The sequence below is a fragment of the Equus asinus genome, chromosome 29, assembly GCF_041296235.1.
Source record: "Equus asinus isolate D_3611 breed Donkey chromosome 29, EquAss-T2T_v2, whole genome shotgun sequence".
Taxonomy (NCBI): Eukaryota; Metazoa; Chordata; class Mammalia; order Perissodactyla; family Equidae; genus Equus; species Equus asinus.
In genome coordinates, this window is record NC_091818.1 from 32,844,433 (window position 1) to 32,872,246 (window position 27,814).

At 43.9% G+C, this 27,814-nt stretch overlaps 1 protein-coding gene across 2 annotated transcripts in view; it reads left to right on the forward strand.

Annotated features, from left to right (window-relative positions):
• Window positions 1–12,645: 12,645 nt before the first annotated feature.
• Window positions 12,646–27,814, forward strand: part of FAM107B (family with sequence similarity 107 member B) — an 83,797-nt gene continuing 68,628 nt past the window's right edge. Inside the window, exon 1 of one of the 2 annotated variants that reach the window (XM_070500872.1) lies at window positions 12,646–12,709. The gene's annotated coding sequence lies outside the window, so the exon portion shown is untranslated. Of the gene's footprint in view, window positions 12,710–20,155; window positions 20,323–27,814 lie in introns of those variants that run through there. The other variant, XM_014855926.3, reaches the window with a different exon arrangement.

Here is a 27,814-nt window from a genome sequence, read left to right on the forward strand (position 1 = left end):
AACAACCACTGTCTTAAAAGAGTCCCCAGTGAACTTTGGGGGGACCAGTGTCCCCAGCCTCCCCTTGGCCCTAATGAGGGAGGAGGATGTGCTTTGATGTACAGCTGTAGGTTTTCTAATGAGGTAGGCAAGAGATCAGATTCCATTAGGACATCTCCTCGTAAGCCTTGATTATTCAGCAGCCCTGTTGAAATTAGCTGTTCATTTATTCAGGAGCAGCTGCACTCAGGGTTGGGCTGTTTTGCTCGTAGTGTCAAACCGAGTGGATCTGGGCTAGGACGCTCCTGAATATGTATTTAATTCAATTATGCCTCTGTGCTACTTTTTTCTCCCTCTACGCAATAGCGCCAGATTCCGAGACCACTAGAATTTTACCATAAAGATGACCCAGAAACTTGATCTGGATTGTAAACCACAGCTCAGCTCTGATATGAGACAAATCCTTTCCGTCCCTTCTGTCTGTTCCCCTTCCACGCGACATTAATGCCTGTGTTGGCACATCGTGTCACAGCTGCAAAGCAGGGCCGGTCCCTCCCGTTTGCCTGTTCTTGTGAGCTCCCTGCAGGGCTGATAGAAGAGTCATATTCATGACTGTCAGGCCTTGGCTGGAGCAGTTACAAAGTCCTTGTTTCAGATCTGGGGGCGAGCTCTGCTCACAGCCCTGGGAAGGTAGGTGTGTGTGGCTGCATGAGGCTTCGTCAGAGGGTCAGAGTAGAAGGAATGAAGGCTGACTCTGAGACGAGGCAGAGGTTTAGTGCCAAGTTGGAAAACTGGCAGGGCTAGAAGGAATTCATACACACACACACACACACACACACAAGTGACATTCTGATCAACAAAATTATCGTCATGCATCTAGGTCAACGGGCCACCAACGGTACAAGTGTTTCTTACTCCTGAATATTTACTGATCAAGATAAACTTCATTATGCACGTGCCTTTGGTTTATAAGACCTCCATATTATTGATTTAACAGTTCCACTGCCCTGTCCTTTTCTCCCTACACATGTCAGCTGCTTGACATGTGACATAAGTGCAGCTTGTTGTACCCAAGTACTGAAAGCTACTTGGGGACCTTCTGGCTCCTCGGGAGCTGACCGCCAAGTTCTTTTTACTTTGAGATTAAGTGGGCTAACCAAATCCTTGGCCCCGTGAGAACTGGCTCCGCCATTTCTTCTCCAGTCTCTTCAGCCAACGTTGGAATAGCTCCCATACTTCTCACATCTGATGGGTTCATGGTTTTATTGATTGTTCTTATGACCACTCGATTGTTTGCATAGCTAATAGGCCTCTTTTAGAACTTCCAGGGGTTTTTTGAATGGTCCTCCATGCATTTTCTGAATTAAGCACCAGCCTCACCTGCGTCTACATTGATTTATGTTTGCTAGGAACCATTTTGGGGCAAGTTCCGTGGCAGCTGATGACACGGGTAACTGAAGTTTGGCAACGCTCCATTAGTCAGAAGAATGCTTTGTAACGGATGTTGGCAGCTTCAATAAAATGTGGTACCCTCAGCAACATTGAGTGTCCATGTTGAGAAAGACGAGTTTGACATCTCTGCTAAACAATAGAAAAATTAAAGAAAGCGCACTGCTTTATATGCCTTTAAAATGCAAAGCCCAACTGTAAGATATTTAGCTTGAAGTCTGAACACCTCCTCATGCTCCACGTGTGTTTGTGCTACCTTTGTGCCCACGTCTAAACCTCTGTGCTGCTCACTCTCCTTGGAATGCCTGGTCCTGCTCTGTAGTAGTTGTCCTTTTAACAGGGCTCCACTTAGCCACCTCCTGGACGAACTGTCGCTCTAAATTCTCCGTATAGGATGGACAGGGTGAGTCCCAGAGCATGCTAGACTCCTGCAGCTGACAGGCTGTTGTCCATACACTTCTGCTTCTGCTGATTGGGCTGTTTGCTTACTGAGAATAAGATGTGTTTGCTTCAGCTTGTTTACGCCAGTTGTATTTGTTATTATAATACTGTAATATAATTAAACACTAAATAAGTCAACAAAGTATGAGTGCCAAAAGAAAGATGGTTGTTGTTAGGAAAATCAAATCAAATGCTCGGAAAAGAATGAAGATGAGCTGCTTCAGATGAATTGCTGTCAAATGAGGTGTAGACAAGAGAATTATATAAGACAAAGAAAGTAGCAAAACTCAAGAGGGATTCTTTACTCAGATTGTTTTGCAATTCTCTCCACATTCTTGCTCCCGTTTAAAGAAACAAACTGGAAATTGTGTAGTTAATGCATTATGGGTGTGCTATGCGCAGGAAAGAAAACAAGGAAACTAATTAGAAGGCTTATGCTTCATGGAAAACCTTGACCCTATAATCAAGTAAACTGGTAAACAAATGCTGGATATATATTTATATTAAATTAAGTGTTTAAGGTAGACATTATTTTTATATCATTTCCGGCTCTGATAAATTCCCCATCTACCTGAACCAATGACTGATAAGAGGATTTCCAGCATGCAGACCCTTCACATCCTTCTTAGGTGGGGTCTCCTCCAAGAAGCTTTCTCCGAGTTTCCTCTCCAGTCTGGATTCAGACTCCCTCCTCCTGGCTCCCAGCTGTTTGTTCGCCACAGCCTTTTATGACATCGTGACTATGTGCTTAGTTGTCTGTCTTTTCCACTGGGCTATGAGCTTGCTGAGGGCAGTGAACTCATTATTAATCTCCATATTCTTAGGTCCTGAAACACTGCCTGGCTCCAGCATGGATGCACGAATGCTCATTGAATGAATGTTAAAAGATAGACTTCATTAAAGATGTTGATGGAACAACCAGGATAAAAGAAAATCCCAGGTGTATTACTTTATGGAAAGGCTGTAGAAACACTTTGTTGGTAGGAGGTCATTTTTCTGGTAGTTAAGATGTGTTATGTCATGAACTTAAAGAGAATCTACCTGGGGAATCGCAGAGCAACTAAAATATACTTTGTTGCTAACTTGCATTGTCTTGACATACCTCCTAACTACAAGGTATTTTTGGATGTCTTTTCCACCCTGCAGGATTTTCCCTCCTCTTCCATTTTGTTCTCCATGCACTGTATTCTGTTTCCAGGAGCTACCAGACAAGCTGTGCAACAGGACCGGTGCCTCCCCCGCATCGGCTGGAAAGTCTCAAATCTTGTTCCTTCCCCTCCTCTCCCTCCCAACCTCAAATCAGCATCTGCTTCTAGTTCAGGGACCGAGGGGAGTTATCAAGGCCGTGGATCCTGTTTCCTTTAATAGACTTGCCGCCTAACTAAGCTGAGCTTTAGCTTCTTTTCTGTTCTTTACATTCTGTAATTCTTAGGTCTTAACTCTTTAATCAAATGTCTTGCTTTAATTTTCCCTCGCCCTGTGGCATTTGGCTTATGTCTAGCCACAAGTGTTTCATTTTGTATACATTTTAAAAAGTGGCCCACAGGAGGAAATATTTTATCCAAAGGGAACATTAGCGTTTGAACACTTCAGAGCTTAGAACCAAATAGCCTGCGGGAGGAGTCAGTCACAGAACAAAAGTGACACAGGCGGAGTTTGACAGAAAAATGTAAAAATGATCCATGTAATAAAAGCAGCAATATAATGTGCGCTTTCAAAGCATTTAAATATGGAACCGAGTCTCATTCTTCTCATTGGCCGCATGTGTGAGCGTTTCCCTGGAGTCCCCTGAAAGGAATGCCAAATTTAAAAAACAGAGAACCTGAGAAACAAAACTCTCTTTAATTGCAAATGACATGATCATCTACATTAAATATCCCAAAGAATTCTCAAAAAAAGCTACTAGAAGTAGTATGAGAGTTTATCAAGTTCACAGGATACAAAGTCAATGTATGGAAATCAATTGTATTTCTATATCCTAGCAAGAAGTCATTGGAAATTCAAATTAAAAAATATATCATTTACAATAGCATCAGAATCATGAAATACTTACGGATAACTTTAACAAAATATGTGCAAAGTTTGTATGCCCAAAAGTACAAAACATTGATGAGAGAAATTTAAAAAGACCTAAATAAATGGAAAAAGATGCCATGTTCATGGATTAGAAGACTGAATAATTGTTAAGATGTCAGTTCTCCCCAAATTGATCTATAGATTTTTTTCATATAATCTCAATTAAAATCCTAGCAAATTTTTTTGGAAAAAAAGAAAAAACAACATGTTGATTCTAAGGAGTATATGGAAAAGCTAAGGACCTGTAACATAACCAAAATAATTCTGAAGAACAACTCATATAGCCTGATTTTAAGACTTAAAATAAAGCAAGACAAATAATGCAGTGTGGTATTGATGAAAGGATAGATCTGGAGACACATGGAACAGAATGGAAAGTCCAGAAGTAGACCCACAGTGATATAGTCAATTGATTTCCAACAAAGCTATCAAGGTAATTCAATGTATAAAAAATGGCTTTTTCAATGAATAGAGCTGGAACAATTGAACATCCGTACTGAAAAAAAAAAAAGTGAAACTCAACCTTACTTAGCACCATATGCAATAGAGTAGAGACCTAAAAGTAAAAGCAAAAACTATAAAACTTCTAGAAAAAAATAGAAGAGAAAGCATTTGGACCTTGGCTCGGGCAAAGGTTTTTTAGCTAGGACACAAAAACACAAGCCGTAAAAGAAAAAATGGATAAATATGACATCATCAAATTTAAAGTATTTTCTTCTTTGAAAGACATTGTTAAGAAAATAAAAAGAGAAGTCACAGATGGGAATAAAACACTTGCAAGACCTACACCTGATAAAGGACAAGAGAACTTACAACTCAATCATGAAGAACACACAACCAATAAGAACTGGATAAAAGGCTTGAAGAGACACACAGTAAAGAAGATGTATGGAGGCAATTAAGTACATGAAAAGATGTTCAATATCATAAGCCATTAGGGAAATGAAAATGAAAACCACAGTGAGATATCACCACACACCTGTTAGAATGGCTAAAACCAAAAACGCCGACAACACCAAGTCCTGACAGGTTGTAGAACAAGCAGAACTCTCACGCATTGCTGGTGGGAATGTAAACACAGGTGCTTAGGAAGTCAGCGTGGCAGTTCCTGTCAAGCAAAATGCACACTAACCCCATGTGTTAATTTCCTTGGGCTGTTGCAATAATGTATCACAAACTAGATGGTTTAAAACAACAGAAATGTATCTCTTACACTTCTGGTGGCTAGAAGGGTGAAATGGAGGCTGCTGGAGAGCAGGTGCTCCCTCTGAAACTGATAGGAGAGTCTCCTTCCTTGCATCTTCTAGCTTCTGGTGTTTGCCAGAAATCCTTGGCATTCTTCGGCCATCACTCCGATCTCTGCCTCCATTACCACGTGGCCATATTTCTCCCTGTGTGTGTGTTTCTGTGACTCTTCTCCTCTTCTTATAAGGACACCAGTCATATTAGGTTAGGAGCCCACTCTGCTGCAGTATGACCTCACCGTATTCAACATTCTGGAAGAGGCAAAAATCAGAAAAATAGTTGTGGGGACTAGAAGTGGGAGAAGGGTACAGATCACAAAGGAGCATAAGGCAACTTTTTCAGGCAGTGAAAATATTCTGTATCACGATTGTGGTGGTGGTTACACAACCATATACATTTGTCAAAATTCATAGAACTGCACATTGAAAAGAGGGCATTCTACTGTAAGTAAATTATACTGAAAGAAAACTGACCTTCACAAAAATTCTTAGGTACCGCAATTTGAAAATCAAAAGTACTTAGCAAAATAGGACCCAGGATTCTTTGAGATCTCATTGTAGGCAATCTGTATGTAAACTATTCTAATTTGAGGAATTAGGGTTTCTAACAAAGATTGTTAGCCTTATTAGGGTTAACTGAAATGAGTAAATGTCAGGATAGCTTCCCCTGGCTGGGAATCTCCAAAGAGATAGGGTCCCTGCTTTGGGGGCACGGCCCTCTGGTAATTACAGGGAACAGCGCTTAAGACGCTCGGAGATTTAGAAACCCTAAGTGTTGAGCCAATGAGGCCACAGCCCAGCCTCCTGTGTGTGCCTCAGGCTGTTTCTTTAGCATCCACCTGAATGTTCCCTGCTTCTTATTTCCATTGTCCTGATGGCCCTTCCCGACTCATGGCCTCATGGCCGTGTCCTGCCTTCCCTACCAGGATGACTTGGTCTTGGTTTTTCATGTCTCAACTCTGGGCTTATCATTCTGCTTGTGTCTGATCTCAAATACAGACAGCTGCTTGCATGTTTCCTCAATGATAAGAAACCATCAATTGTGAAATCATGATATACTAAGCTTCAAATGACAGAATGCACAGTTTTATGTTAAACCATATTCAACGTACACCATTTGTGCTTTAGACTGGGTCTCTTGCCTGGCTTGACTCCTTCTTGAGCAAGACCAGGGCTCTCTTTCACTTCCTGTTTCAAATTTGAGACACGTCTCTTCCCCAGGTTTCTAAACCAGAAAAGGCCCGGCCTTCAGGTGCAACCCCCTTCTCTTTGCGGATACTCTTAATACCCTACAACCACTTACAAGGAACGTTAAGAATCACACGCACGCCTCAACAGGAAGTTTGTTTCCTGAGTTTTTAATTCACCGTGAAAACCAGGGCATGACCCCAAAAAAGGTCTTAAAATATCCATGTCTTTCTCCCTGCTAATTTCCTTTTCCTTCCCAGCCCCTTCATTTCCTCTTTGTTCCTCCCACCCGACTCCTGTCCCGAGTTGGTCCTTCCTTCCTCTCTCTCCCTTTTCTCGTCTGTTCCCTCTCCCCTTCCTTCTCTTCCTCCTCCTGCTCTCATCTGCTCACCTGCCCGTCTTATCTTATCTTTACTTTTTGTATTTTCCCCACTCCCTTTAACTGACTATTATAAGGGACTCAAGTCCCTTATCTTTCATTATTCCTGTTCTCATTTAATAAAGTGTTGTGTTCTCCAAAAAGCCTGGGAGAACACCTGCCACAAACTTGCCAGCAATATACTCCCTGGGTCCTTCCACTTTTTTTATACCAGGCGGACCTAGGTGAGGAACAATACCCTTTATCAGCATCTTGGTGTGATTCCAGCTCATGCATATGCATATTTCCTACCTCATTAGTCATCCCCTGGGCTTACTCCGTGCCATCAGGAGAGCACGGAGAATTGTGCAAATCTCAGTTAAAACAATGCCCGTCGTCTTTTCATTTGCCTTGATGTTTTTTGAGGCACAGACTTCCAATCGCTCTACAGAATCACTAATCAGATTCTTTTCCTATACTGCATAAAACCAAGTGTTAAGAACAGTTACTCCAGCAAATATGCAACGGGCCCTAAGTTCAGCTTTATCAAAATTCCCAATAAAGCTACTCAGTTCTGCCTTCCATAAGGACAGCAGAATCATTTTTTAAAATAATGTCTCTAAAGAGCTTTGTGTTACACAGCAGGGAAATATCTAATATTTTTTAAGAATATTTAAAATATTAATTACAAAAATGTTTGAAGAAATAAACTGTTACGCTAAGGGTTTTTTTGTGATCAGTCACATAATTGGAAAGTCACGTAATGATACTTTAACTTATTCCATCATACTGATTTTTAATATAATTCAACAAAGATCTATCTATCTCCTTTTGTGCAGCTAAGTCCTGAGGGGATGAAAACATTCACTCCTGCCTGCCTTCAAGATTTATAAGGGTATTAGGGGGGAAAAATGTACACAAAATTATAATGCACCACAGCTAAGTTTGCTAGCTTCTTGAGTGTAGATACCGTGATGTTTGTTTAACTTATTCTCCTTTTCGCAAAAAGATACTTAATAAGTGTTTTTGAAATACTAAGTGCTATAAAAGGAAAATAAAGGAAGCAATTAATCTAGGTTACAAAAGTTAGGCAAGGCCTCATAGTGGAAGTAGGCCTTGAGCTGAAACTTGATATATGGGCAGAATTTGGATCTGTTAAAAGGGGGAGGAATAGCATTCCTGCCAGAGGGAACAGCATGAACAAGATTCAGAGGTGGGAGCAAGCATGTTCATGCCTAAGAGAGGAAAATTGGCTGGAACCAAGCATTCACTTGAGTGAGGCCACAGTTTAATGTTTAGAAGGCCAGTAGATAATCATTAATTCTCTCCATCCAGGGTCATTCCCATCAGCTTACAAAGAGCATAGTAAGAATTAAACACAGGCCTCAACATGCCATTAAGTTCTTCCATTTAAAAAGAAAACAAAACAATTAAACAGAACCTCTCTTGGCTCTATGTTCCCCTCCATCTATTGTGCTAGGAAATGTTGTGTGTACTAGCTGCCTCCAATTCTTCTCCTCCCATTCTTTCTTGAAGCTTCCCAGCCAGGCTTCCATCCCTACTGCTCCACCAGTGACACCCTGGTGGGTAAACCCAACAGTCAACTTTCAGTCCCCATGTCACTGGACCTGCCAGCAATGTTGGAGCCAGCGGACTGCTCTCTTCTCCTTGAAACACTGGCCTCACATGGCCTCCAGGATCCATCTCTCTTGGTTTTCATTCTCTCACTGGCCATTCCTTCTCAGTTTCTTTTGTGGTTTCCACTCGCCTCCCTGACCTTTTATGTCAAGGTGGCCCAGGGTCCAGACCTCATTCACGTCCTTGGTGATATACGCAGTATCTTGGCATTCAGTATCAGCTACCCATTGATGACTCCTAAATTTATAGCTCCAGCCTGGACCGCTCCTCCTAGCTCTACACTCATATCTAGCTGCTTGCTTGATAGCATCATTTGGATGCATCTCAGACTCAAAACTGAACTCCTTATATTCTCCCCAAAGGGGTTCCCTCTCATCGCCCCTCCTTGTCAGAGAGAGGGAACTCCATCCTTCCTGGTCCTCAGGCCCAAAACTTTGCAGTCAGTCTTGACTCTTTTTTTTTCTTCCATTCCACATCTAACCCATTAGCAAATCCTGTTGGCTTTACCTTCAAAATATCCATAATGTGACTGTTTCTTATCACTCTTCTTCAAAACACCACCTTCTGTCTCCTGAATTAATGCAATAGCTTTCTAAGAGTTCCTTCTACTTCCACCTTTGTTCCTCTAGAGTCTACTTTCACCAAAACAATCAGGTTAATCCTTTAAAATATGCATCAGACCAGGTCTCTCCTCTGCCTAAAACCCTCCAGTGGCATCCCAGCTCTCTCAGAGAGAAAGCCAGACTCCGTACAATAGCCTACAAGGCCTTAAGTGATCTGTCCTGCCTCCCCCCGTTACCTCGCTGACCTCATCTTCCATCATCTCTCTTTGCTCATGCTCTCTGGCCATGCTGGCCTCCTGCTGTGCCTTGAATTGACTGTGTGTGACAGCCTCAAGACTTCTGCCCAGTAAGCTTGTCCTTCAGAGGCCTGCACAAGGCACTCCCTCCTGTCCAGTAGGTGTGTTGGCTCAAATGTCACCGTCTCAGAGAAACCTTCCCTGGCCATGCTATTTAAAATTACACATTCCCATCACCATTTTCTATCCCCTTCCCAGTTTTATTATTTTTTCTACAGCATAGCAATAATGAATGCTATCTGACATACTATACGCCTACCTTTCTGTTTTTCTTTTCTTCCCCTTCCTTTCTTCGCTTCCTCATTCCCTCCCTCCCTCCTCCCCTGTTTGAGTCCCTCTTCTAGAAGATACATCCCATAATGGCAGGGACTTTTTTCTATTTTATTTACTGTTGTATTCTCAGGGACCAGAACAGTGCCAGGAGCAAAGAATGTGCTCAAGAGCTATTTGTCAAATAAACAAATGAATAAATCCCCTTTCTGCTGATGAGGGAACTGAGTCTTAGAGAAGCTGAACAACTTGGCCAAGGTCACTCAGCTGGTAAGCAGGGGATCTAAGACACAAACTCACCTCAGTTGGACCGTGGACCTGATCACCATAATAACCGGCCCTCTGGTAGGCAAAGCAAGCATTCTTCATCTTCCACAAAGCATGATACTGCTCTCCAAGGTGTTTTTATTATATTACTTGATGACTTCTCTATAACATGAAAAATTTAATTTTTTTCCCATTGTTGGGAGTTACAACTTGCTCAAAAATAAATAAAGATGGTAAAAAAAATTAATTTCAAATCCACACATCATTTTATAGATTAGTAAAGGTTTTATTTTGGGATTCAGTTCTGTTTTGAGAAGATAGGAAAAATCAGGAATGGAAATAACTTTATTATCCCAAGTAGTACCGTAGATCAGAAAAATTCACGAAGGAAGAAACATTCAGAGTCCTTCATGACTTGGCTTATCTATTTTCATCCTAAACATACAAGGAAAAGAACTCATTCAGAAACGATTAACTAGACATATGTTTTGATAATTGTTCCTAAATAAGAACATTTAAGACCCAGCTCCTTCTAAATCCTTAGGAAGCTATTATTTCTGAAGATGTGCAAAGTTCTTCTTTCAAAGTAACAATTCTGATCAGTAACTAAATTCTTGAGAAAATGCATTATTCTATAAGAGTAAATGTCCTCTCCCCCTATATGTTGAGCTCAGCTGAATTCATTAGAATTTGCTCCTTAGGACAACTATTTAGGGGAAAAGAAAATCATTTCTTTTTTTTTTCCTAATAAAAAGTGGATATATTTAAGGCATATATATACAATGGACATATATAAGGCATATAACATGATGATTTGATCTACATAGATATAGTGAAATGATTATTACAGGCAAGCTAATTAACATGTCATCTCTTGACATAGTTGCCATTTGTGTGTGTGATGAGAGCATCTGAAATTTATTCTCTTAGCAAATTACTGGTATTCAATACAGTATTATTAACTGTAGTCATGGAGTTGTACACTAGATCTCTAGGCTTATTCATCCTACATAATGGATACTTTGTACCCTTTAACCAACGTCTCCCCATTTCCCCCACCTCCCTGCTCGTGGTACCCACCATTCTACTCCCTGCTTTCACATATTCGACTTTTTTAGATTCTACATATAAGTGAGATCACACAGTTCTTTTCTTTCTTTGTCTGGCTTATTTCAGTTAGTATGATATCCTCCAGGTTCATCCACGTTGTTACATATGGCAGCATCTCCTTCTTTTTTCAGGCTGAAAAACATTTGATTGAATACATATATGCCACAATTTCTTTATCCATTCGTTCACTAGTGGACATTTAGGTTGTTTCCATATCTTGGCTATTGTGAGTAACACTGCAATGAACAAAGGAGTGCATATATCTCTTCATGGTACTGATTTCACTTCTCTTTGGTATATACCCAGAAGACAGATTGCTGGATATTACGGTAGTTCTATTTTTAAGAAAACCATTTCTTAAAGAAGGAAGTAACTTTGAATTTTAAACTTTGAAGTTAATCTGAGGAGGGAAACTTTGTATAACTTGTTATGCCAGATTAGCCTGGCGGACATGGCCCGCTGGTTGGTCTGTGGCTTGGGTGATAGTGTAGGCTGTGTGGGGAAGATGGAAGGAAAGCTGTATTCGTGGGTATCCATTCAAAGAGTATTAAGTATCTGTGGTCCAGGAAGAATTTGGTAGAGATGGAGAGGAAAGTGGGGATTTGAGAGAAAGGATAGAGAAAGCAATGGCTTGTTTCTGTGACCTAAGTGGATGTGGGATCTGAGAGAGGAAACGAAGACTAGCCTGAAGTTTGTGGGACCAAGACTGTCATGGGACCTCTTGATAAGGGGACATTTGGTAAGTAGAGAAGTTCAGAGTGAAAAGAGAAGTTCTGCTTTTAATTAGTCATGCTGCTAAACTGTCTTTCAAAAAGATTATCTCTAACCAAGCTAAGAATTGTCGTTAACAAATTATTCTTAAAATCAATTTCCATAGTACTAGGTTCTTCCTATTCTGTGAGAAAATTTTAATTGCCCATCCAATTCATTGAAAGTTTGTGGGAGTCTCTGAGTTTCCTATTTCATCCTAAGTTGTTTGTTGCAAGTTGTATTTTTCCAGGAATTTTCCCATTTCATTTAAATTTTCAAATAAAGTTGTTCATAGTGTTTCCATATTCTCTGCTCAGCCTTTGACTATAGATAGTTATGCCTCCATTTTCATTCCTAATATTTTTTTACTTCTCTCTCTCTGTCTGTCATCATTTTGGACAGAGATTTGTCAATTTTATTGGTCTTGCAAAGAAAAAAGACAGTTTTGATTATATCTGTGCATTTCTTTCTTTTATTCTTTAGAGTAGTTTATGCTCTGATGTCGATGATAGCAGATGGTTTAAGCAGTTGTTGCAAAGAGAAATGATCTGGGGAAGCAGGTGCCTGTCGAAGTACAATTTTCTGCAATGTGTTTCAGCTGTTGACTTGCAAAAGGGAGATCATCAGGGAAAGTCAGAATCAGGACAAGACAGGTCATTCTGAGCGTGACAGTGGCTGTCTGAGAGGTGAACGGGGAGGTAATGTTACACAACATCTCCAGAAACTGGCTTCAGCTGCCCGAGAAGGACTCTATCCTCTAATCATTCATTCTTTCTCTCCTTTTCCTTATAAATTTCCAATTTTTATTAATATTAACATTGTCCAGCTAAAGCTAACAGTTAGAATGTTTGTTCATGTTAAATTTTGGTGGAACAGATAGAAGAATGTTATCACTTGGAGAGCATTTTTTTAAAGCCCAGAAGTCACTCGCACTTCCAACATGTAAGCAGAGTTAATAAGCAAACTTTCTCTGGCAAGATTTAACATTAGCTACGGTTTGGACTTTGACTGGAAGCTCAAAGTGGATTGATCAGCTTCCCTTTCCAGCCAAGCCTGGCCAGCAACGGGAACACCTGTGCTGTAAGTTTTATATAGAAGTTACACACACACACTTATGTATATATACACATATGTGTATATATTAGTATGTAATAGCAATGTGATTTTTATGCAGAAGATATAGCTAGAAAGATATAGGTATAGATATATATCGCTATAGAATCAATAATCATTAAATCCAGAGGGAACAGCCTACAGTGAGTTAATATCTTCTCCAAAGTCACAAAGCTAGTTGGTAGCAGAGCCATGATTGGAATCTCTTCTGCCCTAGCTGAGTCTTTATTCCATTACTCCATGAACTTATTTTACTGCATCCCTTAAAAGGCATGAGTATTCTGTATATAAATGGCATTCAACCAGTTATTATCTATACAAACGTTTTCAAGGATACTTCCTGCTAATAGAAATGTGTGTATCTGGAATCTATATTGAAAAGAAAAAAAAAGTTGGAGCACAATGTGGAGTGTTCTCTTGGGGCTGGCCCTATGGCATAGTGATGAAGTTTGGTGTGCTCTGCTTCGGCGGCCCAGATTTGTAGGTTCGGATCCTGGGTGCAGACCTATGCGACTTGTCAGTCATGCTGTGGCAGCAGCCCCCATACAAAATAGAGGAAGATTGGCACAGCTGTTAGCTCAGGGTGAATCTTCCTCAACAACAACAATAACAAAAAATGTAGAATGTTCTCAGTGAGTTGGCCGTTTGTTTTACATGTTATTTGAATGAGGAAACACGTAAGAATTATCTTTCTTGTCTTAAATACAGAGATGTTTGTTTACTCATTAATATCTACTCTTAAGATATCTTAATATTTTGACAGGATAAGAGTTTCAGTGTTTTTCCCTCCTCTTAGCTTTTTAGAGATTTTAGTTTTAATATATAGGAGGGCTCTCAGGAAATGCTTTGTTCTGGTTTTGGATTTATGTAAAGAAAAAGATGTAAAACTCAGATCTTTGCATCATTCACTAATTGTTTATGTGACTAACAGCTGTTTCTCTTGATTCTTAGGTGATATTTAGTTACAAGTCTGAGTCACCATTTTATAGAGTCCCTTTGATTTTAAAATTATGAGTGACAAAGAGCAAGTGTCTTGTAAAAACCGAATTAAGCATTTTAGGCAACACATATCTTAAAGGTTTCAAAATTAAAACTCCTAAATTTTAAACTCTCTAGAAATGGCGAAGTTTTCAGTTACATCATGAGCTACAGCTCTGTCGTGGAGTTTGCAAAATGCTTTGTAGCGAATATCTATTAAAGGGGAGAATATGCATTTTTCTTATTGGTGCTATTAGCATATTTAATGAAATGATTCCATTTCTTTGCTCACAAATGCTCCTGCAAAGAGGCTATTTTAACATAGCTCATGATCTTGCATATAGCACATTCTTTTTGAATTGGATATATCATTTTAATCCTTTCTAAGTGCTACTAATTTTAAAAGGTACATATATACTATATTTACTTGGCAAGCCATATATTTTTTCACAAAATTTTTCCGTAAATGAGTTCCATAAGTCTCTTCGCTGAAAAGCATTGTCTTTGTGGGTTATAGACCTTGCATTAATATTATGCAACAATGGTGCAAAGTTGTTAAGCAAAATAAAGGAAACACTATTATATTCATATTATTACGCTACTAAGTAATAAAATTAGTGTGCCATATTCTTAACTTTGTTTTTCTTTCCTAATTTTTCAGTATTCAGGTCATCAGGGTTTAATGAAGACTTACTGCCCATTGGGCTAGGTGGGAGCTAAGTTATTACCTAATCAGAATTCCTTTCTAGGCCTGGCTTCTTCTAGTTTACCTAGGCTTCCTAGGTAACTGATGAGCTTGTATGACTTCCCCAAGGCTTTCTTCTGCCTATTCTCACATTCCATAGGTTTTATACTAAAGAACATCTGTCTGTCTGCCTATCTGTCCATCTACCTATATTCTGGATTGCATGGGCAGAATTCTAAGATAGGCTCCAAGATTTCTGTCCCTGGTGTGCACACACCTTCTCCCAATTATTCAGTCATACCCAGATGAAAGGCAGGTCTCAAATCAGTTGACCTTAAAATAGAGAGATGATCTTGTGGGCCTGACCTAATCACATGAACACTTTAAATCTGAGTCCAGAGGCAGAGATCAGGAAGGCAGAGATGGAGGGGCTGGAAATGGAGTGGGCAGAGATCAGAAGCACCAGAAGGATTTGATGTGTCATTGCTGACTTGATGGGGAGGGCCACATGCTAAGGTATCTGGGCAGCCTTTAGGAGCTGAGAGTGGCTCCCAGTTGACAGCCAACAAAGAAATGGGGACCTCGGTCCTACAACCACAAGGAACTGAATTCTGCCAACACATCCTTGAGCTCCAGGTGAGATGAGCCATGAGTCCTGCCAAGATCTTGATTTCCACTTTGGGGGCCTTGAGCAGAGAAGGCAGCCAGGGAGTGCCTGGACCATGAGCTAATATGTGGGTGCTCTCTTAAGCTGCTAAGTCTGTGGTAATCAGTTATGCAACAGAAGATAACTAATACACTGATTTAGAACCTGGTCAACCTTAGTGTCTTTAGTGTTAAAGCTTTTTTTTTTTTGTCCCCCCTCTCATTCTTATAAGAAACCAAAAACAAACAAGCAAAAATCAAGTATTTACTTTGATCTATCAATTCAGGACATGAGGCCAGCACCAATTTATTGAATCTGTTGTTGTGGGGTTTATATTCAATTGCAAAGGGCTTTGGGCTTGTTTATGATCAGAATGATTTCCTGTGAGACTACGGTTGTCACCTGTCACAGTTATCCTCCACTATGTAGTTTCTCATCTCTCACTCAGGGGAAGACTTTTTTTGCCAAGATAGCCACAACACTTCCTCCTATCCTAGCATCCTAGCACTCAGGTCCTTTGATAATGTGGCCACCGCTCCTACCATCAAGAGGTGGAGTTTGTTTTCCCCAAACCTTGGATTTGGGCTGGCTCTGTGATATTTTCAAATGGTAGAACGCAGCAGAATGACCTTGAGGCCAGACCTCGTGAGGCCTTACAGCTTCCTCTTTCACCCACTTGGACCCAGATGCCCTGTGAAGAAGTCCCAGCGAGCCTGCTGAGAGGCTGTGTGAAGGGCATCTGAAGGACCCAAGCAGACAGCTCCAGTCACCACCTGGACTTTGAGGCAACCCAAGACGAGTCAGTCCCTGGTCGACCTCCCAACTGACTACAGGCCCATGACAGAGTCTAGCTAAGACGAGGTGGAACAGAAACGAGGTATCCCAGCTGAGCCTTCTCCAGATTCCCAGCCCACAGCACTGTGAGCAAATCATTCGTCTTACTTTAAACCTCTACGTTGTAAGGTGATTTGTTATGCAATAATAGATAACTGATACAGATAATAAAGAATGAGACTTTAAATATATGATTTTAAAATTAAAATTTTATTTCTTTTCAAATGGATTATTACCTATTCCAATGGCCATGTACACAGTGCAAAATTTAAGATACAAAAGACAAATACCCTCCTGTAGGGCACTGTTAAGCTTTTCTCGTCTTTTTGGACCCCTTCGGGATGATGGTTAGGGCATAAAATAACAATCTGGAGATCATGCATCGGGAAGATGACCGAGGTAGAAGATAAATAACAACATATCTCATTCCAAATTGATTTGCTTTGCTCCACTTTACATCCCAAAATGTTCATCTCTGCTTTCTTCAGTTTTCCTTAGGAATGAATTTAAAAGGCCTCCAGATGTCAAAGTTAAAGGATGAACTTAAAGCTGAGTATATGCGTGATCTTGTGGGCGAGTGTTATAAGATGGAAAATTGTTATGTATGTTTTCTAGTAATGTGAGATTAGGGAATCTATCTCCAGAGATGGGTTAAGGGACTCAAAAGCATTCAGAGGAGTGCTTTCTTTGTGTTGTATTTGGAGAAAGCAAGGCAGCAAAGACCCTCCAAGCAGTGATAAACCATGTCAGCCCAGGAGCAGAAACCCACGTGGAACACAGCAGGTGCCTGGGCTGCTGGCTCACCTGCCCTTTCCTAGAGTCCTGTCCATAGCTAGAATATGGAATCTACAGGACACTAGAGTCAGGCTGACAGTTTGGTGTCACCTGCCATAATCCTGGAAAGTCTTGTTGTTCCAGGCACTGTTGGTAGATGGTGTGGATATGAATGTAAATATCACTCTAGTCCATAACCTTAAAGTTCCTACTCTGGGGTCTACCCACAGTGACTCCAGGGGCCCCAAAGCAATTTGGATACTTGAGCATTGTTGTGATGTGTCATCAAGTCAGCTCTAACTCCTGGCGACCCTGTGAAGGAGTGATGTCCACAATGTCCTGTCCCCAAAGCCTCACTCAGCATCTGTAGACTCATGCCCTTTATGGAGTCAAGCCATCTCATGTTTGGTTTTCATCTTTCCTTCTGCCTTCTACTTTTCCCAGTGTTACTGCCTTTTCCAAAGAATCCTGCCGTCTCATATGTGCCCAAAGTAGGACAGCCTCAGTTTATCATTTTTGCCTCCAGCAACAGTTCGGGCTTAATTTGTTCTAGGGTCCACTTGTTTGTTTTTCTGGCAGTCCAGGGTGTCTGTAGAGCTCTCCTCCATATTTGAAATGAATGAATGAATCAGTCCTACCTGGACCAAAGTCCCCCTGAGCCTCCCTAGGAATTTGAAATATTCAGCCCCAAACAGTGGACTCAATGAATGGGTGTTGGTGTCCTGTTTTTTAATAAAGCTCTGACCCAAGAAGTTCAAAGAAAATATTTGATCTGCTCTTATTGTTTTTGGCTTGGGAGAAATTACAGTTCCTGATACAAGGATAGGGCCATGGCTGAGAGCCTGTGGGCATTTATACCCCAGACTATGGAATGAACTGCACGTCTCCATTTCTCTTAGAGGGCAGGGAAGAGGCTGTGCGGTCAGCTGTCACATCCAGACACTCTGCCCACGGTCCTGGCATCACAGAAGTTTGGCCAGGCTGCGTTGGGGGGGACATCACAGGCTCACTGGTGGGTTGGTGCTTTTCCAAGTTTAGTATCTAGAATCTAATGCATGCTTCTTGTACTAGCTTGCTTGGGCTGCCATAACAGTGGCTTAAACAACAGATGTTTATTTTCTCACAGTTCTGGTTCTGGAGGCCGGAAGTCCAAGATCTAGGTGTCGGCAGGGTTGGTTTCTGGTGAGACCTCTTCTGGCTTGCAGCTTTCTAGCTGTGTCCTCATGTGGCCTCATCTCTGTGTGTGCACAGAGAGAGAGAGATCTCTGGTGTCTCTTCATCTTCTTATATAAATTCACCAGTCTTACTGGAACAGGTCCCAACATGACGACCTCATTTAACCTCAATTACTTCCCTAAAGGCCCTATTTCCATAAACAGTCACATTGGGGGTTAGAGTTTCAACAGATGAATTTTAGTGTGTGTGTGGGGGACATACAATTCAGTCTCTAACACTTCTTATATGCCAGACACCATGTTAAGTATAATGATATAAAGATACGTATATATATCAAGCACAAACCCTGCTCAAGGAGGGCACATACTCACAATGCAGTGCAATAATTACAAGAGCGTGCTAGGTATGAGAGGAGCAGAAAAGGTCCATTCAGTCTGAACAGGTCAAGGAAGGCTTCTCAGAGGAACTTGGGTCTCAGAGATGAGAGGAGCTCTTGACAGGTGGGGTGGTGTGGGGTGAAGGTGTGCTGGGGGGTGGTGTGGGGGGGGGAGCCATGTGGAAGAGCATGACAGGTGACAGATTCTTTCATCCTGTGTTCCTATTCACCCAGCAGGGTCATTTGACAAATACAGCCCTCCGGCTGAGTGGAGCCCTGGGTGTCTGGGGGATGTAGGAAGAGCTCACGGAAATGGTCAAAGTGATATCAAGGAGTAGGCTGCCCTATAGTGTCCGGTACTAAGGAGCTTGGACTTGATTGTGTAGTCGGAGTTGGGCATCCACCATCCACTAAAGGATTTTAAGCAGAGGAAGACGCTGAGCAGATTTGCACTGGGGAAGTAGTTTGTTAGGAGTTTGAAAGAGGGTGTGAGATCAGAGGCTGGGGATTGTGGGAGACCAGTGCCACAGTGCGGGAACAGCCCCCAAAGGCCAACTGTGGTAGTGCCAGTGGGGTGGAGAGGGGAGTTATTTGGACATCCTGTGGAATGCGCAGGACTTGGAACCGACTCCCAAGTGGGGAGTGAGGGGAAAATCTAGGCTGGATCCCAAGTTAGAGTTTGGTGCTGAGTAGATCCATTGTCAAAAATAGAAACAACACAATGCAAGGACGGGAGAGAAGGAAGACCCGCGGGAAACACCATGGATAAAGTTCACACTGGTCAGTTTCTTGGGCTGGGAAGGAGTTTTTCTTTCTCTCACTCCTGTGGCACATGATTGCACCCCTCCCCCTCCACCGGCCCCCGTGGGCTTCAAGGCCTGGGGATGGCCAGGCCCTTACACGGCTGTGGCTTTACAGCATCTTTGGAGTCAGTCATTTGCTTATTGAAATCCATAATTTATATGACTTTTCTGTGGGGTCGTGTGACTCAACCTGTTTTAGTCAGAAAAGCTTCCCAATAAATAAACCCTTATTCATCAGTTGCCAAGAAAATTAAAAAGCTTTTGATCTAAAACCCATCAACTGGCTCTCCTTGCTTGTTACTCTGAAACAGCTCTCTCCCATTTTTGTAGATGCCGTGATTCACGTAGATGGTAATCTAAGAGTCTTAGGGTTGGGCAGAGGAGCAATTTGCTGTAAGAGAAATTAAAAAAAAAAAACCAACAACGAAAATCAGAGAGGAAAAAAATGGGAAAAGAAACCCTTTCCTCCTTGTGCACAAATTTAAATCTCCATTTTTCCCTTTGATGATGAGCAGGAGAGGGCGAGGAATAGTAGTAAATTCCCAGGTCACTGGGTGTCAAGCTCCTGCTTGACAGTAAATCTGCACATTTACAACAAATGTTTCCTTTTCCTCTCTGAATCCTGTTGAGTTTTCTTTGGTGACGTATTGGTAGGATTTCAAAGGGGATAGTCTCTCTCAACATCACAGGAAGGGAGAGGAGATGGGACCAGACACCCAGCAGCCAAACACTCCCCAGGACTTGTGGTCGCGTGTGTGTGCGTGTGTGTGTGAAAGAGGGACGTGGGGGGGGGGGGGAGAGAGAGAGAGAGATCTTTAATTGTGAAATCCCCGAATGTGCGCCTGCCCCCTTAGATTTCCCATTTCTGTCTGTCTCATCTGGTGACACTTAATTTTCTCTTCCAATATTCCCTCTCCTCTTCCCAGAGTTTCCCAAGCCAACCAAACTACAGCAACAGCAAGCAAACCTCCCGGACTGAATCCCAGACTTTCCCGAACTCCCTTCTCGCGGGGCGCGGTCCCCACGGGCCGCTGGGGTCCCGAGCCGGGCAGCCAGAGGCCCTAGCGGCGGGGCGTGGCCTGGGCGGAGAGGGGGCGTGGCCTCGCCTACGCCCCGCCCCACCGCCCCGCCCCACCGCTTAATTCGGCCGCGCGGGGCCGCGGGGTGTGAAAGAGCTGCCGCTCGCTGGTCCGGCCGCCTCCGCCGTGGGAGCAGCCTTCCGCACAGTCCCCGGGCCGCCCAGAGCCGCCGCGGCCGCCCGGAGCGAGCGCCGGGGAGGGAGCCGCGTGCCTTTGTGTGCGCGCCGAGGTGGGTCGCCTTCCGCGCTTACTTTGCACACAAAGACTGGGCTCCTGGGGGAGGCGGGTGCCCGCCGGAGAGACTGCGCTGCTGCCCGGTCTCCCGCCCCCCGGCCCGGGGACCCCCGGCTTCCCCTCCCCGCGGCGGCGGTCCGCGCGGGCGGGCGGTGGGGCGGGGGTCCTCGCGTGCGCGCGAGGGACGGCGCGCAGGGCGGTGGGCGTGCGGCGAGCCCCGGTCGTCCCGCCGTGCCCGGGGAGGGCCCAGGGGCGCAGGGCCGGGGCGTGGCGGGGGCCGGCTAGGTGGCCCCCGGCTCGGAGGGTGCTGCGGCGGCGGGGGGCGCCGCGAGGGAGGGGAGCCCGGCGGCCGCTCCGCTCTGCTTATTGTTTTCTTGGCCCTGAAAATGGAGAGACCCTGCCTGGAGCGAGGATGCACTGCCCACCGGGTGCGCTGCGCGCGGCCAGATGCCGAGCCCTCGGCGCCCGGCTCGCCCCTCGCTGCCCGGGCGCCACCGGGGTGGCCCGAGCGAGCCCCGGGGCCGGCCGAGCCTCCGCCTGGGCAGACAAAGGAGGGGCCGCGGGGGGGTTGTCCCGCTGGTTAAAAGGTGACCCTGGCACTGTTTCCAAGCAGTCTGCAAGTAACTTTTCCGTTTTTGACTCCTCTCTGTTCCTGTTACTCCACTGAACCCGCTATCTTGGATGGCGCCTGCACCCAAGAAGTCCCAAAATCTTGGTTCCTGTGATTTCTCTCCACGCAGGTTAGGGTCCCTTGGGGATGGCGAGGAGGCGTATGGCCAAATTTTAACGTGCTGTGTAGCGGATGGTAAATCCCCTTCTGAAATGTGCACAGACATCCTGTTGAGAGGATAAATTACAGATCTTATTCTCTGCAGCAATATCCCATGCCCTTCCTGCCTCCTACAGATTTTGCTTAGAATGTGTGTGATAATCAAGGAAAATACAGAAAAAAACAGGACGAGGCCTGTTAGACTTCACCTTCTTTAACTTGAGGATTTCTTACTAACAGGTTTATTAGTTTTCTTCCCGGGCTGTTTCTCCCTCTATCACTTTGGAGATTTTAGCTGCCCAAGTTGCTTTAAGTTGAAATAATATTGGGATGCCTGTCTGGAGAAGATTTCTTAGAGTTGGTAGTTTCAAGTTTAAAACTTTTAAGTATAAAATTATATATGTTTATGAAAAAGATTGAAAAAAATATAGAAAAAAAGTCACTCATATACCCCACCACTCAAACACACCCCGAGGATGAAGGCGTCTTTGCTTGATTCATGGCTTGGCAGCCATGGGGGTGTGTGTGTGTGTGTGTGTGTGTCTGTGTGAATAAATGAGAAAATTACTGATTCTTAATCTTTACCAGTCACATCAGTCTAGAATATGATGTCTAATAACCGTGGTCTGCAATAGTGGTTTGCCCCTTTCATATAGGACTGATACCAACAAGTTCATTGAAATATATTTTTTTATAGCCTTGCTAATTATCACCTGTACAGACTGGGGAGGGAAGAAATAGGAAAAACAACGCAAGTTCTGCTTATTTTGGAAGAATGGACTGACAGAAACGTTTTGTGGACTCTATTCTTTGGATTTCTGGAGTAGTTTTGGATTGACTTTTTCTTTTTTGTAAATAAAAGTGATTACTTTTGTCTTTCAGCTTGTAAAATATTTGAAAAATAAAATCGTGTTCTGAGATTCATGAGAAATATGTGATGGAAAGGAAGTCTTTTTGTAGAACGAGGAATAGCAGTGATTTTATAGTTGGACGCAAGCTGGCTTTTAGAGAACTGCATTGAGAAAGTAAAATAAGAAGGATTTCCTTATGAGTAGTGAGTAGTTTTGAGTGTGTGTGTTCTGGGAAAAAAAAAAAAACAACCAAAAACCCCCAAACAACACATTGTTCCACCACAGATTTGGCCACTGAATGCTTTTGTCATTACATACTTTTATTTTCCACTCATAACATTTTTGGACATTTCATTTCTCCAGTATGCCAAGGAAAAAGAGGTCCTGGAGACAACTCTGTAGAAGTAGATTGATCATCAGGATGATGCAATGCTTTTCAAAGTTAGAAGACTTTACAAGGAGGAAGTCGTGGTTATGTACGGTCAGGTGCAATCTTTGTTCCTGTTTGTAAGTTGGGGCTCCCTCGGCTGCTTCAAGAACTTGGGTGGTGCAGTAGTGACCTTTCAGGAAGCGTATGACAGATGTGATCTGCTGTCATGATCAGCAGTCCCTCAGAGATAATGGTACCTTTCTGCATACAGAAGTCAAAAGAAGCTCAGATAGGAAATAGCAGAATCGCTAAGCCTCGTTGTCAGCCCTCCTGTGGCCTTGAACAATGGAAGCTGCACAGCCAAGCTGGACCTGAGTCAGAATTGGGTGGCTTTGCTCTTCTTCTGTTGGCTCGCAGAAAGGAGAGAAAAGTTTGGGAGTGGTCCATTGTTATGCCTTGCTGTGGCTATTTGTGATGGCCAGCCTCTTGTCCTTGCAGACCGTGGAATCCACTCCTGGGATGTTTAAAAGTAGACTTGGTTTGCAATTGAGAGAAGTATTGTGAGAAATCCTGTTCCTGAGCTGTGGCAAGATGGATGCTGTTATTCATTCCTTCATTCCTTCATTCCTGTGATTCCTTAATTTGTTAAAATGTCGCAAGTAAGGTGGAAAAGATTTTTACTGATTTTCTTTGGAAACGATCGAGGCCTGGAAAACTTTGCTCTGAAAAGAGGGAGCATAGTAGATTAGTAATATGGCTTAATGTTGTTATTAATGCCTCTTCGGCCCCTTCCCTGCAGAGTTCTCTGTGCAAGTGTTTTGAGAAAATGGGTCAGGAAGTTTGGTTGAGTGAGATCTAGATTTTTCAGGCATTTTTAGAAGTCCCTGGATGTCTTGAGATAGTGAATTGTCACCCTTCTTGAGGTCTAGAGAGAGTGGCTGTGGGCACCGACCCATTTTGCCTCTCCCTTTGGGCACGGTGGTATTGGGAGAGCTGCTGTGTGAAATGAGAAGTCTCTAAGTGCCGCCCGGGGCCATGTGGTACTGGGATGACCTGATGAGACTTTATTTCCTCGTGTAATTTCCTTGTCTTATCTTGGCCTATTTTTGGTTTTCCTTCATGAAGCAAACCATCTTTCTCCCCTTTTCCTTTCCAGTGCAGGAAGGGTGGGTCTTACCCATCAGAACTTTTCCTTACCCTAAGTACCTAGGGAACATAGCCGAAAAGGAACAAACACTCTTACCTGTCTGATATTATTGATTCCGGTACTCCATCAGGAAAAGAAATCAAACCGTTTGGCAAGCTGCCTTAGGTTGCCTTTACTCGTGGTCAGTGGACGAGATTCTATTTCTGAGGCTGAAAGGGGAAGCTTTGCTTCTGATTCATGCCTTCATTTAACAAACATTTACTTAGAGCTTCTTCTCGGCCAGCACCGTCCTAGCGTCGGATGTGCTGCAGTTGACAAGACTGATGGAGACCCTGGCCTCCTGGGCAGGGGAGGCGAGGAGGATATTTAAAAACAGCACCAAATCACGCACAGATTGTTTAAGGACAGTTCTGTTAAGAGCTGTGAAGGGAAAGTAACAGTTGGTGAGTTCAGGTATCTCGGAAAGAATGATGCAAATCTCAGCTGAGGCTGCGGGGTTGGGTTTCTGACTGTAAGGTGCGGGCTGGGAGAGACGCATGGAGGAAACAACAGGACCTGCACGGGGCTGATCAATGTCAGAGCGTGGCGGTAGGGGCTTGGCTGAGCAGGTAGGGAGGACTGTTGGGTTTCATCTAGAATTTGGCTGAGGGGTTGGGACCCTTTCTAGGGCAGAATTGAGGAGGGACTAGGAAGCTGGTCTTGTTCCAGTGTTCTCTTTGAAGGTAAACCTCAAGGCCAGCGGCCCTGGGAAGCCAGCGGTGGTGGGGACATGGTGTCCCCAGCTGGTCTGAGGGGTTCCCAGAGGCAGAAGGCTAGTGTTAGGTAAGGGGAACTGACCACATCTGTGCCCACTCGAGGTTCTGTTGCAAATGAAGAGATCAGCCAGGGGTTTGTGGGGAAATTGTGGCAAGACTTACTTAAGCATCTTTTTGAGACTCAGGTAAACTGTAGGAAGGAAAACAGAGGAGAGAGCCAGAAAAAGGAGGGAATGCTGCGTTAAGGCTCGGTGAGCTCTTTAACCCTGCAGTTCTAGCAAAGATTCACTGAAGGTGAAGCTGGGGCAGAGCAGTTGTGACGTGGTAGCCATATTCTGTGCTCCACAGTTGTGTGTGTGTGGGGAGGTGAGAGGGAGGCATGGTTTGCTCACAGTAATGTCCCCTAAACACAAGATCTTAGGGTTCTGTGTTGTGAAGGAAAGCCCTCCTTCTGAGGCCGTGAAACAGCAGGCAGGGGCCTCTGGGCTGTTTGCAGTGCTGTTCCTGGTCATGCTACTGAATCGTAAATCCTTAGTGGTCCTTAAACTGAGAAGTCTTAAGTGGGGGATTGCCGAGCCTAGGCAAAGCAAACATGCAGGTGGACCAGCTCTCCGCATCCTGGCAGGTGGTAGATAGGGGTTGTCCGGAGGATTTTCTTGCCTTGCTCTCTTCTTTTTGTTGTCAGTGCTGACTTGTGTTACACTGGGGCATCTATGGGGCACAGTCCTGCTCTCTGCCAGCCTGAGCGAGTGGGGTGGGATTGGAGAACGGGGCGTGTTGCTCAATGTAGTGGAGGAGAGCAGTTTCGAGCTTTGAAGTCAGGCACGTCTGAGTTAGCGCCCAGGCGCCCCCAGCTTTGTGACCCCCAGCAAGTCACTGAGCCCCTGGGAGCTCTGGCGTTCTCACAGGTGAGATGAATTTCGGAAGATCTGTTTCCCATGGCATGGCGAGGGCACATGCAAGGTGGTGAAGCCCCAAACACACCGTCCCCAAGGTGTGGACCGCCATGGGTGTCAGGCTGTTGTGTCATTGCCCACAGCTGTTTAACTCAGATTTTTAGTAACAGCAGCGGTGCCAAGATGCCGATGAGGGACACGTGGCAGGGGAGGGACTTCCTCTCTTCTGTCACCTGGCTCCTCAGCATGCCTTCAGGAGAGCTGTAAAGATAACCTGGCTTTGGGATTAGAAATGGCATATTTTCTTCTATTCTTGGACACAAGTCTTGGCAGTCTTCACAAAGTGTCATAATAAAGTGTATAGGGGAGATGGCTAGGATACTGTGGCATAAGCTTTTCTGTGTCCTTATTAATATATGAAATACAGAGGACTCTTTGAGAGTGAAAATTGACACTCGCATTTTATCCAGGGTCTTTGGGTATCTGAGCCTGATGCATGCTAATGAGTTGACAAAGCCATCCAGTCCTATTATAAACTCCTACAGTAGAAATAATCAGAAGTGGTTTATGACTCTCTAAGGTGAATGTCATTGCCCATATGGTCTGTAGAGGGACTGTCCTTGTAATGTTCTTCTCCCTTATAGCTTACTGTCATTTGAAATGGGGAAAACTATGGCCAGTGTTCTTTTTCTGGCCTTCCTTTTTTAATGAATGCATGGAGTAGTGTAGTGTGCTGGAAAGATAGGGGCCTAGACTTGAAAAATTTTCAGACTCTTAGGCCCAAGTTCACCATTAATTAGTATACGATTTTTGCCTCAGTCATTTGTTTCCGGTTTTCTCCTTCCTCATCTGTAAGATGGGGGTCATCACACTCGCCTCCTCGTGGAGCTGTGTTCGGGGTGAGGCGGAAGCCTGCCTTCTTCCTAACTGGCAGAGCGTCCTGTGACTATGAGTTGTCTTTCTAGGGACTGCCCGGGCTCTGAGAGCATGCGGGCCAGCCCTCCAGGATAAACGTGACTCTTTGAAGGTAAGAGGTGGCAGGGCACAGAATAGTAAGAGTTGGTTACGTTGTCCTTTGCTTTCCTGCTGGGATGGGAGCATCAGTTATTCTGTGCTCATGGAATGGAGACATCATGGAAGGACTAGACTGCCAGACTTAAGAGTTTGACCTGGTTAGCCAGTTAACCTAAGTAGGGCTTCCATATTCTTATCTGTGAAATATAATAATAAATATAAAAATAGGATTTTTATGATTGCCAACTGACAGTTCTTGAGCACTTCCTACATAGCAGACTTTGTGCTAAGTGCATTATGAGATGTCGTCATTCATTCAGCAAATATGTGATGAATTTTCCAGGCCAGAAAATTCCAGGTGCTGTGCCAGACCTGGGGGTATGTGGTAGGACAATGGGTCGGACTGACAAAAATCCCTGCCTGTATGCCGTTTATATTCTAGTGGGAGGACAGAGTGTACATAAATCGTAGATAATGTGATTCCAGGTAGTCAGTGCTGTGAAGAAAAGTGAATCAGGTGAAGGGGCTGGAGCCCAGCGGGAGAGGAGGTGGTGTTTTTCATGGTGCGAGGCCCCTCTAGGGGGAGAGTTTGAGATCTGGGTGGAGGAAGGAGTGAGGCTCGCTCCCATCTTTCTGGCAGAAGCAAGTGCAGACAAGGGCCCAGAATGCAGAGGAGCTTGCTTCTGGAGGAATGGCAAGTAGGCCCATGTGGATGGAGCCAAGTTGGCGGGGCGGGGAATATGAGATGAGGTCCAAGTAGGGGCTAGGTCCTGTGGGGCCTGTAGGCCATGATCTGGACTTGGTTGATGGGGAGACTGTGGGAGGGTCTGAGCAGGAGATGGTGGAGATGGGCTTTGTGTATGTATATATCCCTCTGGCGGTGGAGTGCAGCCCGAACTGCCCAGGGGCCAGACTGGGGATGGGGGACATCAGTGGGAGGTTTTTCTGAGTCCCCAGGGCTGTTGTAATGGCTGGGGTGGAGCTGGGGAGAAGCAGTTGGACACCTGATATATTTTCAAGATGGAACCATCAGGCCTTGCCAGTGGATTGGAGCTAATGTGAGAGAGAAATGCATCTTGAGTGACACCTACATTTTCAGCCTCAGCAATTGGGTGCAGAGGGGCACCATTTATAGATATGGGAAACCTGGGGGCGGATTATGTCATGCTCACAACAAGCCTCTGAAATTCCTGCTGTTAAGATTCCCACTTTACAGATGTGGAAACCGAGGGTTAGAGCAGTAAAACGTTTGTCCTAGGAAGAAGCTGAGTCAGGATTAGGATCCAAGTCTGATCCTTGCCCAAGCCTTGTGATCCTTGCCCAACTGTTTTTTGCTACGCTGTGTAAAATACCTGAATTTGCTTTCTTAACAGGTTATTGTGAAAGTGCCTGTGCGAACACGTTGAAACCACCTCTCTTTTTCTTTTAGTGCAGCTTGACTGAGGTATAATTCCTATACCATACAATTCACCCGTCATAAGTGACCAGTTCCATCATTTTTAGTAAATTTGTGCAATTGAACAACCATCACCTCAATCCAATTTTAGGCTTTGCTGTCAATTCCTGTTCCCATCCCCAATCTTAGATCTTTCTTCTGTCTCTAGAGTTTTGCCTTTTCTAGAAGTTTCATGCACACAGAATCATACAGTCTGTGGCCTTTTGTGTCTGCCTTTGTTCATTTAACA